General features: G+C 39.7%; 1 protein-coding gene across 3 annotated transcripts in view; it reads left to right on the forward strand.

Moving 5' to 3' along the window:
• Nucleotides 1-12,697, forward strand: part of si:dkey-12j5.1 (uncharacterized) — a 610,757-nt gene that overhangs the window by 221,248 nt on the left and 376,812 nt on the right. The window lies entirely within an intron of this gene.

Below are 12,697 nucleotides of genomic sequence, written 5' to 3' on the forward strand. Positions count from 1 at the left end.
CACGGATGGAAATCCACATTTATAATAGATGTTAATTGAATTATCACTGGCTGCGCAGAAATCCTGATGAGGGATTTTAATACATAACAAACGGTCATTATTCCTCATTTTGTGGTGAAATGATCCTTTATGTAGAAGCTGAAATGGGGATACTCTTCCCTATTGCTCTATTAATTTTGCTTCCCAAATACAGCTAAATTTTTCAGATTTGCTTGGCAAATGTCAAGTTAAAATGCATTTGAACAGCAGTCAATGTGCTTATTAGGATCACACGTATAGAGGTGCAGTGAAAAACCTGTCTTGTATACCATCCATGCAGGTTAATTTGTAGCAATGCACTGAGACTTCACAAGGTAACAGAGTGCAGAAAAGAGTATCTGGTACAGGGAAAGTGTAAAGAGTAAAGTACATGGTCACAACAAGGCAGGTTGTGAGGTCGAAGTCCGTCTTATTATACGAGGGAAATATTCAATAGTCTTAGAACAACGGGATGGATAGAAGCTGTCCTTGAAGCTGGTGGTACGTTCCTGCAGGCTTTTGTAACTTCCGCCTGGTGGGAGGAGGGAGGGGAAAGAATGTCTAGCTTGGGTGGGATCTTTGATTATGGTGGCTGCTTTATTTGGTTTAGTGAGAGTCCATGGAGGGTAGGCTGGTTTCTCTGATATGCTGAGCTGTGTCAGAGTAGAGTAGGCGGCCATATTTGTGATGGACGTGCTTGTGCTTGTCGTTACTGATTGCAGTCTGTTGCTTAGGAGGTTAAGGATCCTCTGCACAAGGAGATATTGACTCCCAGGTTTAGGAATTTGGAAATAAGTTAACTCAGAATTATTCTTTTGAAGTTGATTCTGTAGTTGATGAACAGTACTCTAACGTAGAAAACGTTACTATCCAGATGCATGGAAATTACCACTCAGCCAATGAGAATTGGCCAATTAAAATCCAGTCATGAATGTTGTGAAGGGTTGCTGTGGTCCAGGCTGCTTTAATTCAGGGAAGAAGAGAAATGGAAAGTGACTCTACCCTTGTATCAGCACTTCGCAACATTAGTTATTAGGATTGGCCTGCAGAGTGAATTCATGTCAGGCATTGTATTTTAGTAAAATTTAACTTATTTGTAAGGTTTCAGTATTGACCTTAGTGTCTTCCATTGGTGAAAGTGATGAACTCAGAGTTGACGGAAGGGTAAGCACATTGAAAGATGTAAGCTACAAGCACTGCTGTGGTAAAAGTAGTTAATCAACGAGTATGCAGCAAATCCTGAACACTAAATTCTGCAGTTGCTGGAAATCATGAGGAATGTACGAAAAATGCTTGAGGAGCTCAGTAGGTCAGGCAGCATCCATGGAGAGGAATAAGCAGGCGGCGTTTTGGACTGAGACCCTTCTCAGGACTGGAAATGAAGGGAGTAGAAGCCAGAACAAGAAGGTGGTGGGAGGGGAAGTAGTGCAAGCTGGCAGGTGATGCATAAATCCAGGTGAGGGGGAAGGTGGGCAGCTGGGTGAGAAGGGATGAAGAAAGAAGCTGGGAGGGGATTGCTCTGTCTGCTTCAAAAGACAGGATCTCCAGGTGGCTACCCTTTATAATTTGACTTCCCATCTCTATTCTGACATGTCCCTTTAAGAGTGGATTCATTTGGGAGAATGACCAAGAACACATTATGATTTGAAGTCTGATATTAAGGTTAATAATAATAGACAATTCTCATACTGTTTTAACGACATAAATCAAGATAGCAATTAAAACATAGAAACTAATACCAGATATACAGTGGCATGCAAAAGTTTGGGCACCCCAGTCAAAATTTCTGTTACTGTGAATAGTTAAGTGAGGAGAAGATGAACTGATCTCCAAAAGTCATAAAGTTAAAGATGAAACATTCTTTTCAACATTTTAAGCAAGATTAGAGTATTATTTGTGTTTTGTAGAATTTTAGAGTGAAAAAAAGGAAAGGAGCACCACGCAAAAATTTGAGTGCCCCAAGAGATTTGAGCTCTGAGATAACTTTTACCAATGTCTCAGACCTTAATTAGCTTGTTAGGGCTCTGGCTTGTTCACAGTCATCATTAGGAAAGGCCAGGTGATGCAAATTTCAAAGCTTTATAAATACCCTGACTCCTCAAACCTTGTCCCAACAATCAGCAGCCATGGGCTCCTCTAAGTAGCTGCCTAGCACTCTGAAGATTAAAATAAATGATGCTCATAAAGCAGGAGAAAGCTATAAGAAGTAGCAAAGTGTTTTCAGGTAGCCATTTCCTCAGTTCGTAATGTAATTAAGAAATGGCAGTTAACAGGAATGGTGGAGGTCAAGTTGAGGTCTGGAAGACCAAGAAAACTCTTCGAGAGAACTGCTCGTAGGATTGCTAGAAAGGCAAATCAAAACCCCCGTTTGACTGTAAAAGACATTCAGGAAGACTTAACAGACTCTGGAGTGGTGGTGCACTGTTCTACTGTGCAGTGACACCTGCACAAATAGGACCTTCATGGAAGAATCATCAGAAGAAAACCTTTCCTGCATCCTCACCACAAAATTAAGCATCAGAAGTTTGCAAAGGAACATCTAAACAAGCCTGATGGATTTTGGAAACCAGTCCTGTGGGCTGATGAAGTTAAAATAGAACTTTTTGGCCGCAATGAGCAAAGATATGTTTGGAGAAAAAAGGGTGCAGAATTTCATGAAAAGAACACCTCTCCAACTGTTAAGCACAGGGGTGGATCAATCATGCTTTGGGCTTGTGTTGCAGCCAGTTGCATGGGGAACATTTCACTGGTAGAGGGAAGAATGAATTCAATTAAGTACCAGCAAATTCTGGAAACAAACATCACAGCGTCTGTTAAGAAAAAAGCTGAAGATGAAAAGTGGATGGCTTCTACAACAGGATAATGATCCCAAACACACCTCAAAATCCAAAATGCACTACCTCAAGAGGCACAAGCTGAAGGTTTTGCCATGGTCCTCACTGTCCCCCGACCTAAACATCATTGAAATTCTGTGGATAGACCTCAAAAGAGCAGTGCATGCAAGACGGCCCAAGAATCTCACAGAACTAGAAGCCTTTTGCAAGGAAGAATAGGTGAAGATCCCTCGAACAAGAATTGAAAGTCTCTTCACTGGCTACAGAAAGCGTTTACAAGCTGTGATACTTGCCAAAGGGGGTGTTACTAAGTACTGACCATGCAAAGTGCCTAAACTTTTGCTTCAGGCCCTTTTCCTTTTTTGTTCTTTTGAAACTGTAAAAGATGGAAATAAAAAAGCCATCTTGCTTAAAATATAAAATGTGTCATCTTTAACATTATGCTGTTTGGAAATCAAGTCATCTTTTACTCGCTTAGCTATTCACAGTAATAGAAATTTTGACCAGGGGTGCCTAAACTTTTGCATGCCACAGTATTCAAGAAAGAACAGTTACCTGACCATAAGAGGATGAAATAGAACAAAGCAAAAAGCAAAGTATAATATATAATGAAGTCCTGAAATAAAAACAGAACCAGCTGGAAATACTGAACTGGTAATCAAAGGATAGGAAACTGGAAATCCGAAGCACCCCACACAAAATGCTGGAGGAACTCAGCAGGTCAGGCAGCATCTATGGAAATGAATAGACAGTCAGTGTTTCAGGCTGTGACCCCTCTTCAGGACTGAGAAGGATAAGGAAAGATGCTCGAATAAACAGGTGGGGGGAGGGGGAAGAGGCTAGCTGGAAGGTGATAGGTGAAGCCAAGTGGGTGGGAAAGGTCGAGAGTTGGAGAAGAAGGAATATGATGGGAGAGGAGAGTGGACCGTAGGATAAAGGGAAGGAGAAAGGGGCTCAACTTGCCATCTGTAATTATGTCAAGGTAATAAAAAGAAAGGAGAATGCTGAATGAATTGTTAAGGTTACAGACAAAGTGCAGTGTAGGTAGTTAAAGTGCAAAGGTCATGTTAGGTTTTGAGGTCAAATGTTCACAAGCTTATATGTTATCATATGAATGATCAGTTGTATTGTTGGAATAATCTTATATGAAGAGCTATTTCCTAACAAAGCTGGCACTGCCTTAATTACCTCTAGCACTGAGATAACATTAGCTGAAAAGAGACTTACTCCAGCTAAAGTGAAACTATCTGCTAGCCATGAGAACTTTATTAGGGTGCCATAATATTTATTCTTTTTGAAGTGTTTAAACTTGACTCCTTTTGATTAACTATCTTGTAATTGGGGTCGTTTTACAGAGGCTCCATCAGCCACACACATTTTTAGTCTTTGTTGAAATTGTGTTATTCCTTTCTGCTGCTTGTTTTCTTTCTGGAAGGTAAAGCTTGACATGGAAAATGACGACATTTGTTTTATATTCTGATTATAAAATACACTGCTGATTTGAATGCTGAAAAGCCGCAGTTTTCCATTTTCTCTGCGTCGCTAACCATCTGGGGTACCATGATGGTTTATTTGCCATATCAATAATCTGTAATCCTGGGCTGACTTGAGTTCAAAACTCAGCCATGGCAGCTGTGGAGTTAGATCGAGTGACAACATAGGAATAGCAATATATTTCTGCATCATGGTGGTATGTAACTTGAATGAGAATCTGTAGGTAGTTGTCTTTTCATGCCCTTGGTTGTAGAAGTTGCTGGTGAGGAAGGTGTTGTTAGGGTAGTTTAGGCAGGAAACTGCAGTGTGATTTGTGGGTGCTGCTGATTTATAGTTACTCCTTCTATCTCAGCATCAGTCCAGTGTGTTAATCTTCCTCCAACTCCAAAGGAATTGAGCATGGAAGATGTTTAAATAAATTGCTTCAAGGAAACCCAGGTCTATGTGGTTTGTTTAAAGAGAACCGATGATATAAAATTTTGACATGATTTGTCCTGACGTGTGGAGAAAAGACTGACCCTGATGTGGACAATGCAACCATGATTTATTCATAAGAATGTCAACAGAACATTGGTAAATTGGCTGAGCGACACAGTATGACATAACATTCTCAAAACTGGTACCCTGCGATTAGCACTAATTGGGCATCCGCTTAAATAATAACAAGTAACGCGGAATCCCCGAGCCGATCAAAATACATGTAACAAGGTTAAACAGAAAGCACCAGGAGACCGCATTACAAAGAGCAAGCCGCCTGAAAAAAGCCGCAAGGAACTCTAAATGATTAACAACTCTTATTAAACAAGAACTAACCAATTCATATCCTCTAAAAACCTCGGAGCCCAGCGCTCTCCAGCTCCCTGCACAATATTATATTACATGATAATATTGGATAATATTTTGATAAGTATGCTAATACAGAAAATGAAATCTCTCCCACAACCTCATTGTTTCCTTTCAAAGTGATACTGTTTTGGAAAAATAGTCTAAATTAATTTGTGTGCCTACAAAGACTTGCTGTGCATTCCCAAACCAAAAGCCGTGGGTGAACCAGGAGGTATGTCGTCTGCTGAAGGCTAGATCTGTAGCGTTCAAGTCTGGCGATCCAGGCCTATACCAAAAAACCAGGTATGATTTGTGGAGGGCTATTTCAAGGGCAAAGGGGCAATTTCGAACGAGGTTGGAGGTGATATCAGATGCACAGCAACTCTAGCAGGGTCTGCAAGACATTACTTCCTACAAAGCGAAACCTAATAGTGTGAATGGCAGCAATGCTGCACTACCAGATGAACTCAATGCCTTCTAAGCATGCTTTGAAAGGGAAAACACAACAGCTGTGAAGATCACTGCTGCACCTGATGACCTGTGATCTCTGTCTCAGAGGTCGATGTTAGACTGTCTTTAAAAAGAGTGAACCCTCGCAAGGCAAAAGGTCCTGATGGAGTTCCTGGTAAGGCTCTGAAAACCTGTGCCAACCAACTAGCAGGAGTATTCAAGAACATTTTCAACCTCTCACTGCTACATGCTTCAAAAAGACCACAATTATACCAGTGCCTAAGAAGAATAATGTGAGCTGCCTTAATGACTGTCGCCTGGTAGCACTCACATCTACATGATGAAATGCTTTGAGAGGTTGGTCATGACTGGACTGAACTCCTGCTTCAGCAAGGACCTGAACACATTGCAATTTGCCTGTTGCCACAATAGGTCAACGGCAGATGTAATCTCTGTGGCTCTTCACACAGCTTTAGGCCACCTGGACAACACAAACACCTATATCAGGACGTTATTCATTGACTACAGCTCAGCATTTAATACCATCAATCCCACAATCCTGATTGAGAAGTTGCAGAACCTGGGCCTCTGTACCTCCCTCTGTAATTGGATGCTTGACTTACTAACTGGAAGACCACAGTCTGTGTGGATTGGTGATAACATATCCTCTTTGCTGATGATCAACACTGGCACATCTCAGGGGTGTGTGCTTAGCCCATTGCTCTACTCTCTCTATACCCGACTGTGTGGCTAGGCATAGCTCAAATACCATCTGCAAATTTGCTGACGATACTACCATTGTTGGTAGAATCTCAAGTGGGGACGAGAGGGCGTACAGAAATAAGATATGCCAACTAGTGTGCCAACTAATATGCCAACTTTGTGCTGCAGCAAAAACCTGGCACTCAACGTTAGTAAGATGAAAGAGCTGATTGTAGACTTCAGGAAGGGTAAGACAAAGGAACACATACCAATCCTCATAGAGGGTTCAGAAGTGGGGAGTGAGCAGCTTCAAGTTCCTGGGTGTCAAGATCTCTGAGGATCTAACCTGGTCCTAACATATCGATGTCGTCATAAAGAAGGCAAGACAGTGGCTTTACTTTATTATGAGTTTGAAGCAATTTGGCATGTCGACAAATACACTCAAAAACTTCTATAGTTGTACCGTGGAGAGCATTCTGACAGGCTGCATCACTGTCTAGTATGGAGGGGATACTGCACAGGACTGAAAGAAGCTGTGGAAGGTTGTAAATCTAGTCAGCTTCATCTTGGGCACTAGCCTACAAAGTATCCAGGACATCGATAGGGAGCGGTGTCTCAGAAAGGCAGCGTCCATTATTAAAGACCTCCAGCACCCAGGGTATTCCCTTTTCTCACTGTTACCATCAGGCAGGAGGTACAGAAGCCTGAAGGCACACACACAGTGATTCAGGAACAGCTTCTTCCCCTTTGCCATCTGGTTTCTAAATGGACTTTGAAGCTTTGGACACCTCATTTTTTTTATATTCAGTATTTCTGTTTTTGCACATTTAAAAATTATCTATTCAATATATGTAATTGGTTTACTTGTTTATTTATTACTATGTTTTGTTTTATTATATTTTTTCTTTCTCCCTGCTAGATTATGTATTGCATAAAAACTGCCGCTGCTAAGTTAACAAGTTTCACGTCACATGCCAGTGATAATGAACCTGATTCTGATTCTGATAGTGATTTTTAAAACCTCCAGTATGCAGTAAAAGTAAACAGTACTTTAAATTAGTACCTGAAGGTTGTTCTAATCTTATATTATGGAGAGAAAGTGAATAATTTATATGCATAAGATGACGTGTTTAAAATACATATAGTACTTTGAAGCTCATAGCCTTTTTAAAAAGTGTATGAAAGGACAGGTATAAAATGTGATATAGCTGAGGCTATTTCATTTGGTTTTTGGACACCAGTTTTGATTGAAAATGAGACTTTAATCTTAAATTTTTATCTTGATATATCAGTGAAATGAAATTAAGCCATTTTCTTTTGTATCTCTCTGTTAAGGTTTGGCAGGTATTTTCCAGTGACGTTGAGCTTACAGGAATATGAATGATGTCCTGTGTACTTCTGTTTGGTTTTAAGTGTTAGGGAATCAATTATTTACTGAAGCAATATTAATATTCTCAAATTTATTTTGTGTATTAAGTAAACCCCCTGATCTAGCCTTGAAATTGGTCAGACTTGTGTTGTGAAATGTAAGTTTTGCAACACTGGGGGTTTGGAGTACTAAACTCTTTTGATGATTTGAATTTTATTGATAGTTATATTTAGAATATAAAAAAATCCAGGAGGATTAATGAAATTACCAAAGCATAGAAAATCACTTTCAAAACAATTGAATGGTCATCCACTTATTTCCTTGATTTTGAAGATTATTTATTCCATCAAACTTGTGTTTTTCTCCACAAGTCTATCTAGTATTTTTCCACATTCTCCATGTTTCTATATTTTATTATCGTCCTCCTGTATTTACTTTGTTTTTAAAGTAATGGACCAGAGTTTGAGGGTAGTAATAAGCTGCTTGTACTACCAGCACATGGAAAAGTATGGTGTTGCTTGATGGTGACTTGCCAGTGATGACTTGATCTGTAGTGGGAGCTTTGCTCAGTAGCAAAACTGGGATAATGTGACAATGTGATGGTCTGAATAAGTCTTGCTCTCAAACTGGATTTCCCTGTTAAGAGTGTCTTTAGAACCTGAACTTGTCCCAGTCTGCATGTGAATGACCTCTTCCACTCTCAGTCATTCTTTTCCACAGACAAATGCACTCTGCTTTCATTAATGTCCTATAGAAGGCATGACTTTAATGTGAACAATCTTTAGCTCTTGATTAATGATACCATTATGTCAAAACCATTTCATTTCTTCCATAAAAACAGAAAATCTGGAAATTCTGAGCAGGTCAGCCGTTTAGCAGGTTTGGTGAAGACGTATTAAAATTTCAGGTTGGATAACCTTTCCAATCGTTCTAATTGACTCTACTTCATTCCAATTTTTCAGTATTTTTAGAATATGGCTTTTGTGTTACTGATATCCTCCAAGGTCCTTCAGGGAAGAGTTTCGCAGGAAGTTTATCTCTAATTCTTCAGCGACTAGGCTATCACTCTCAGTTTGTCTATACCCCTAACCCTACTCCATGTGTTAACATGATTTTGAATTTCAACCAAGGAAGCATATATGTTCTCTTGTTTGATTTTCTCCAACAAAAAATAATGTTTCTTTATTTTTTGTATTTTATCTTTTGTTCTTTTCTTTCCCTCCTGATTTTCCCAATGCCATTATAGTTACTTTAAACAGATCTTCATCTCTAACTCTGACTGCAAAGACTTTATTTATTCTTTTCCAAAATCTCACCCTTCTAAATATACTGTATAACCAAGCCTGGAGTTATACAAATTTTACTAGTTCCGGGTAATTTATTCTGTCAATCAAATAAACTTTGACCTATCACATCTTCCCTTCCCACTATCAAGAGCCATAGATAGTCTTTTGAAGTGAAGTAGCAATTCATGAGCACCTTCCAAATTAGTGTACTGCATTCAATGTTCATAGTGTGGTCCCTTACATTTGGGAAGCCAAGCACAGATTAGGTGATCATTTTTATAGAATAACCTGCATATAGACCACAGGAATGACCCTCTGCATCCAATGGCCTGCCGCTTTAATTCTCCATCTCAGTTCCTTCTGACCTAGCAGTCTGTGGCCTACTGTGCTGTTACGTGAGGACTAATGGATGCTTGAGGAACAACATGTCATCTTCCATCTGGGAATTTTGCAGCCTTCTGGATTTAAGTTGTAGAATTAAATATTAATTTGATTTCCATTTGTATCAGTATCCATCTGATATTAGCTCAGTTTGATTTTTGTCCCTTTTTTTGCTTCCTTCGAAAGTGCCCAGCCCAGCCCTGCCCTGCCAGACATGTCTTCATGCTCTGCATTTCACAATTCCTGAATTCCTTTGTCATGTTCTTTTGTCTGTGTTCTTTGTCTCTCACTGCTCCCATTCAATTATTGAGCAAATAATATTGTTTACATCTTGTACTCGTGATCACCCCATCAATGACATCCCCACATTCTGACTCTCCCTGCAGCTTAATGAGCTTCTTTTGTCTCTTTGCCACTTCTGATGAAGGATCTTTGACTTGAAGCATTAACTCTGATCTTTCCCTCACCTAACCACAACCTGACCTGCATATTGCCAGAAATTTAATTTATTCTGACATACAATGAAATGCAGTGATTAATAAACATTGCTTTGATTTCTACCTTTTAATATCAGTGGAAATTAAATGTCCCCATTAGAATTTTAATGCAGTTGGAAGGAAGATATTTGATAAATTTATACTTTGGAGAAACTTTCATATAAGCGGATCTTTTTTCCCCTTGATTTTCGTCTGATTTAGGTGCTGTAGGAGATTAGACTCTTGTAGAAAGTACTGTACATAATGTATTTTCTTTAAAACGTAATTTGAAATCCAAGCTAAGGGAGGTACTGTTGTGTACTGAATATGACAGTAACATTGTAAATAGATTGTTTGATTCAGCATTCCTTGTGTACATAATTCATTGCGGGTTATATATAAAAACACGTACGGTCAAGATGGTGCCAGTGAGCAACGATTCGTCAGGCGACATCTTCCAGATAACAAATCTTTACAATTATTGCTCTTTTTCTACACTTTCTGCTTGCTCTTTTGGCCTTGTTTGTGTTACGGACACTGTTGGAGCCTGTGATGTACGGTTTGGAACTCGATCGAAGGATCCAGCACTCTGCTGGGTCTGGAGAGCTGCCTTGTGGAGATCAGAGACAGGGTTAAAAAGGGCGGAGATCACAAGCTGACTTGTGGAAAAGACCAGAGACATGGCGCAAGGTCATGAACAACACCATCTCGAAGTGACAAGGAAAATTAAAGCATTGAGGTTAATGCAGAGGAGCAACGATGGTCAGTAGCCATAGCTTTCGGACCTGGTCAGCAGTCTCTCCTTTATGTGGCTGCTCCCGTATGCAGATGAACAAATGTTTTCAATATTCTGAGAATATGCGATTATTGGACTATACATTATATTGGTTTTCTTCAGTTTTTTGGTGTTTGCTTTCTTGTGGCCGATTGTCAAGTGGGTGATCTGGTCATTTTTTTGTGTGTTGGGGGTTGGGGGGGTGTGACTGTTCTTTTCTGTGAGTGGGAGGGGGGTCGAGGATTGTTATTGTCACTTTTTTTTCCTGTGGGGAGGAGGTGGAGGATTTTGGGGTCTGTGAGTTCTGTTCCCTTTCTTTTATGTGCTGTGGGAGGGGTTCATGTCTTTTTTAAAATCAACTCCCATGGCCTTTCTGTATTTCCTTGACTATCTGGAGAAGACAAATTTCAGAGTTGTACATCCTTACTTCGTCAATAAATTAAACCTTTGAAAAGTATGTGAATGGCATATATCATTACACCACCGGGACCATGTTTTCTTTTAATTAGTTTTATGTTTTGGAGTACCAAAGCATAACAGTGGCAACGAGGAAGCTTTAAATGAACCATACCCATAGATAATTACATACCTGTTGAAGCGCAGTGAGCTGCTTGAGTTGGAAAAATGTGCAGTGAGACACGGTCAGGTAAAAGAACAGCGCAGCACGTGGTTCTTCAGTAAAGGACAGAGAATGTTGAGTTAAGAAAAAGGCAGAATATTCTCAAATTCATGGGTTCATAAACAATGAGTACTGGGTGATAATGATCATAAATAAACAAACATAGAAATGTCTCGCTATAACGGAAAGATAAAAGTGTTTGATTACAAAAAAAAGTTAACTAGTTGATAAATACTGAGGGAATTGAGCAGTATTTTTTAGCAACTGGAATAGCTGATGTGAAACGAGTGACAATTTTGCTGAGTGCATTTGGTGAAAGACCTACAGGTTGCTTTGAAGTTTACCTGCATCAACCAAACCAGCCTAAATGAGCTTTGCTGATATTGTGAAAGTAATGCAGGGACATTTAGAACCAAGACCATTGCTGACTGCAGAACGCTTTAGGTTTTATAAGCAGAACCAAAGGAAGGGAGTCCATTTCAGCTTGTGTGGCTGAACTGAGGTGATTGTCCAAGCAGTTAATTCAGTAATGGGCTTAATGATGCACTGAGAGATCATTTAGTTAGTGGAATCTTACAAGAAACCATTCAAAAACGTCTGCTATCTGAAGTGTAACTCTCACTTTGAAAGAGTAGTTGAAATAGCTGTATCAATGGAAAAGGCAGACAGAGACACAATAGAGTTGCGGCCAGGAATGAAAGTGAATGTGACCAAATTGCAGCATATAAACAGAATCTAAACAAATTGCAGCATGTAAACGTTGTGGCAGGGACTCGCATACTCCAGACTAAAGCAGATTTAAAGGCAAAACTTGCGGACAATGCAACAACATAGGATACATACAAAGAGCATGCCAGGCAGACAAAAATAAATGGACTGCCCAGGGACGGAAAAAAAAAGATAAAACATCCAAGTTGCAGTTTGAAAAAGAGCACTAATCTGGATGCTGTTGATGAAAATTCTGATAATGATCAGAGTGACACAGGACTGAGATTTACAATGTAAAAACTGACAAGAGACAAGCAATATGGGTTACACTAGAAGTGAATGGAGAATTATTGAAAATGGAACTGGACATTGGCTTGGCTGTTTCAGTCATTCTACAAAATCAGTCTGAACAGCTTTTCAAAGATACTGAACTTATACTGGAAAAAAAGATAACTCCTGTGAGAGTGACGTTCATAATGGTGAAATACAACAACCAACAAGTCACATTGGGCTTGCCTGTGGTAAAAGCATTGTGGGGCCTTGATTGGCTGAGACAACTGCAACTTGATTGGAGATCCATCCACATCCCTTGTAAGTCAATTGAAAGCGAATTAAGAAAGGTACAAGATGATGCCACAGCAATGTTCAAGAAAGGCACTGGAAAACTCAAACATATCAAGGGTAAAATAGTGTTAAGTGAAAACGCCGCACCCAAGTTTTAGAAAGCCCATGTGGTTTTTGCAAACTCATTCGTGAGGCC

The sequence above is a fragment of the Hypanus sabinus genome, chromosome 6, assembly GCF_030144855.1.
Source record: "Hypanus sabinus isolate sHypSab1 chromosome 6, sHypSab1.hap1, whole genome shotgun sequence".
NCBI lineage: Eukaryota > Metazoa > Chordata > Chondrichthyes > Myliobatiformes > Dasyatidae > Hypanus > Hypanus sabinus.